The sequence below is a fragment of the Octopus bimaculoides genome, chromosome 10 (assembly GCF_001194135.2).
Source record: "Octopus bimaculoides isolate UCB-OBI-ISO-001 chromosome 10, ASM119413v2, whole genome shotgun sequence".
Classification (NCBI taxonomy): Eukaryota; Metazoa; Mollusca; class Cephalopoda; order Octopoda; family Octopodidae; genus Octopus; species Octopus bimaculoides.
The window spans coordinates 69,524,677-69,529,433 of record NC_068990.1 but is presented as its reverse complement, the minus strand read 5'-3'; the positions used below and the strand labels follow the sequence as shown (position 1 = coordinate 69,529,433).

The 4,757-nt window shown below is 32.9% G+C and overlaps 1 protein-coding gene across 7 annotated transcripts in view; it reads left to right on the top strand.

Moving 5' to 3' along the window:
• Positions 1–4,757, top strand: part of LOC106867519 (uncharacterized) — a 32,796-nt gene that overhangs the window by 14,069 nt on the left and 13,970 nt on the right. Inside the window, exon 1 of one of the 7 annotated variants that reach the window (XM_014912413.2) lies at positions 658–809. The exons of 3 other annotated variants lie outside the window; for them this stretch is intronic. The gene's annotated coding sequence lies outside the window, so the exon portion shown is untranslated. Of the gene's footprint in view, positions 1–657; positions 810–1,813; positions 1,901–4,757 lie in introns of those variants that run through there. 3 more of the 7 variants (XM_052971274.1, XM_014912411.2, XM_052971276.1) reach the window with 3 other exon arrangements.

Genomic DNA, 4,757 nt, shown 5'->3' with positions numbered 1-4,757 from the left:
ATATATATATATATATACAGGTAGATAAGTAGCCGATATTTATGAGTTTGAGAAAAGCTGACCCTCGAAGTCCTGTACCTCATGGAATATTTTCCTTTGTTTTTTGTTTAATGCGATTCTGATTTTTTTTCTTTCAAAATATATTACAAATCTGGCCCTTAGTTGCATATCCTTTGCCTTTCCTGTGAGGATGTTGGACTTCGAGGGACAGCTATTCCGACCAAGTAGGCTTTCCTGGTTTAGTTTCTTCATAACTTTCTGAAAAATAGATATTTTAAAATATAATTCTCTGCAAAAATGTCATCCAAAAGATATATATTTGTAGAAAGTTATGAGGAAACAAAGGCCGGGTAGCACACTTCTGTATGTATGGGTATATAAGGTATATATATATATTAGCTCACCACACCTCATTAACCTATCTACACATACTTTTATACATTAAAATAGTTTATTGTTATCGTCTATTATCTAAGACCAAAACTGACACAGCATAAAACAAACCCTAACTTTTCTGACTGTAATTCTCACTATTGGGTAGTTCAATGGTTTACTTTCCTTCTTTCTTGCTCACATAGCGACAAGAACACAATATTATGCACACTCACTCCAACGTATATATATATATATATGTGTGTGTGTATTTAATGTTTTGTAGTCTCAAACCTATCACGTGTTTAAGTGTGCATATTTGTTGCATTTTTATGCACATATGGTGTGCTTCTTTTTAATGTTGGAAAGAAGAAAGGAAGAGGAAGAGAAATAGCGGGAGAAACGCCACAGAAAAAACTTATTTGTGTATATTACAGGTAAAATATTAAATCATGAACATTTAGTATGTGTGTGTGTCTATGCGATTATCGTTGAATAACGTATTATATATTTTATCATTCTGCTCTATTGTTGATGTTAGGTAAATCTTCATAATTTGTATTTTCTCTCCTATTGCTGTTGTTGTTTGATTGTTAATATCCTCTGTTCCTGATTACATTACTAGTGCTCTTAAGGACCCCAGTAAACTACTTCTTTAGCTTCGTACTTTAATAAAACCGCGTTTTATTTTTTTATTTTCCTACAACATTGTAGCTAAGGGAACCCACGTTAGCCTTGTTAGATTAGGAATAAGTAATATATTACTGACAGATGTTTATCAGAGATCGGTAATGAGATGTTGAGACATTCATACCTTTTCATGAAGTATATTTATACAGTAAATGTTATTTACATGTTCATGGTAAGAAACGCAAAGAAGGACAGCTCTATTCAACTCGCTTCTCTGCCGGGAGGACCTAGTTGCAAGTCTAAAAACAAGCATTAGAGCAAATGGCAGTGCCCCAGCATGACCACAGCATCTAGCTGACACCGATAATAGAATAACAGAACTGAATACCATGTCATGGTTACCATTTGGCCAGAACTTTACTCTTCTTAGATATTTGATACAGTTTAAAACTTTTGTTGACTTGACAAAATTAAATCCACTTTTTCGCAAGACGAAAATCAATCGACCACGCTACTGGCTGTTTAAATCTTTATCAATCTCAACCAGATGAAGGGGAAAGTCAATTTCGACAGCATTTGACTAAAGGAATGTAAGGTACTAATTTCGATATGGTATTTTTATTTCTCTTTCATTTACGAAAAAAGGGATTGTATCAAGAATGGGAAGTATTTTTGCTAAGGGTTGTGGCCGGCACACAAAATAAACAAACATTTGAAAGGTGACAGGGTAGAAATTTAAAATGCTAAAATATATTTTCATTTAATTTCTGACTTAGTGATCTACTTAACTGTAACAAATTTCTTGTCTGCAAAGATCGTTTCAGCAATTTTTCGAACTTTATACATAAAAGATGGCTAACAGAATGAGACAAACTTTAATGTTCTAAAATAGTGAAAGGTAAGCAAATAATAATCGGTACCAATCAGCAATGCGTTTGATTTAATGCATATATTACATGTGTATGTATGTATGTATGTTTGTATGTATGTATGTATGTATGTTTGTATGTATGTATGTATGTATGTATGTATGTATGTACAACTCGTGTATATGTGGTGCTACTTTGGCCCGTGAAAGGGCGATTAGTTTAGGTTACTGTTCAGATTTTCAATTTCTAAAAACCTTTAAGATGTTCATGCGTTTCTAGCAGATATTTGCTTAATTCATCTTTGAAATTATTCAAATTTGTATTTCATTTTTATTATCAAATTGCCATTCAAAATTTTTATAAACCCTTTTGCACATACTTAGCATTGTAAATGTATTTTTTCAAACTTATTATTTAAAAAATAATGAAACCATGTTTCATTTATGTTTTAGTAAATGATAATATGAAACCAATAATAAACAATATAATGATTAAAATAAGTGCATAGGTAACACAAGTTTGGCAGCTGTGAGTTTTGCAACATAAAGTTGCCAAAATTTTACCATTTTTCCCTTTTCTTTGAGCGTCCTTCATTTCTCCAGCACCTCGATGGCATAGTGCAACATTTTCTTCATCATCTAAAAGGCCATTTCTTCGTAAAAATGCAACTACCTTCGTCTCATTACTGATCACATTGTAAAAATCTTTAACCAACATCTTAAGGGGTTTTAGAAATTGGGAAGTAAACTGAAAAGTAACCTAAAGTAATTGCACTTTGTTGTAGATCAAATGCCAAAGTAGCAGTGTGTATGTATATATACATATGTATTCATGAGTGAATGCACATAGCTCAGTGGTAAAAGTGAGGCTATGAGTTTGATTCCCAGACTGGGTTGTGTGCTATGTTCTTGAGCAAGACACTTAAGGTCATATTGCTCCAGTTCACTCTGTTGTAGAAATGAGTTGCAATGTCACTGGTGCCAGCTCTATTGGCATTTGTCTTTCGCTTGGACAACATTGGTGGTGTGGAGAGGGGAGGCTGGAATGCATGGGTGACTGATGGTCTTTCACAAAAAGTCTTATCTGGACATGTACCTCAGAGGGGAACTTTCTAGATCATTTGAGACTGAAGGGGATCTTCTATCTATTGGTGTATGTATGCATATATATATGTGTGTGTATATATATATGTATATATATATATATATATATATTGTTTTGGTGATCTCAGTACTATTAATAGGAATGCCTTGTAGTTGGGTTTGTCTAAATTAGGATTCCCTTAAAAGTTTGTAAATATTGTGAAAGCTCTTTGTAAAGGCATGAAAGCCAAAGTAAATTTTGGGGGCATGCTGTCTTTGCCATTTGCAGTGTAGAGTGGTGTAAAACAGGGAGACCTTGATGCACCTACTCTCTTTGCAGTATGTTTTGCTGCCATGCTCTCCAAGACAAGAATGAGGAAGTGTCTTTAATTTAGCAGGGATGAAATTTATGGGCAATGTATCCATTTTTTTAATAAAGAATTATTATATTCTGATGACTGTGACCTTTTTAGTTGTATGAAGCACGGATTGTAATCATTGATTTCTGCATTTAACTTGGCATGTAATATTTTTGATTTGACTAGAAATTTAAAGAAAATGGTAGTTTTCCATCAATCTCCACCTAGTTGAGTTGTGTAGCAACCCAAAATATATGTGAAAGGTAATCTTAAAATTGTTGAATCTTTCGCATACTTCGGGAGTGCAGTAAATGAAGATAGAACATTTGATTCAGAAATTCCTCTAAAGGTTCAAAAGACAGCAAAGTCTTTTGGTAGTTTAGAGATTTGGGTTTGGTCACAAAAAAATATCAACAATGAAACAAAACTATCTGTTTATAAATAATTTGTTGTTATTCTCCATACTATAACTACTCTGAAATTTGAATGTGTTACAAGCATCGCTTCTGACTCCTGAAATGATTCCACTAAAAATGTGTATGCTGTATTCTGAAAATTAAATGGAATTCACTCACCTTTGACTCTGATGTTCTAGCTGCATCCGGTATTTGTCCCATCCAGACAATAATTTTGGAAAATCAACTACACTGGTCTGGACATATTGTCTGCATGGCTGACAAACATATCTCTGATTACATTGACCCCAGTGCTCAACCAGTAATTATTTTATTGACCCATAAAAGGATGAAAGGCAAAGTCAAACTTGGTGGAATTTGAACTCAGAATGTAAAGAGAGATGAAATACCACTAAGCATTTTGCCTGGCATCCTAACAATTTCTACCGGTTCATCATCTTAATACCAGTAAATATTGAGAAGAAAATAAGAAAGGGAATATGAATTTGGTGGAATTTTTTCTACTTGTAAATTTTGTTGCAAAGACTGCCTGTCTGAGATGACTTAAATCTCACATAAGAACTTTGTACAGATTATACAACATATCTATCAGTTTACATCAATGCCACAGGATTTGCAAATCTTCTGGAGATATGAATAAGCATATCAAAATTCATCAAAATCAGACGCTACATTCATTTCAAGCTGCACAAAAACTAGTGTGCAATTCATGTGGACGTGTTCTTAAAAGTTTGTCTGGTCTAAAAAAAAAACACTTAAGATCTTGTGCCAGAACTGAATCTCATGTATACTGAGATGGTCAAGCTTTGTATTGAGCAATCATATATGTATGTATATGTGCATACATATGTGTATTTATGCATATATACATGTTTGTGTGTGTATATATAATATCAGTAAGTATATTTATATGTATATATATATGTGTGTATGTATATATATCTATGTATATATGTATGTATATATATCTATGTATATATGTATGTATATCTATATATGTATTTATGTGTATATATGTACTTGTATGTG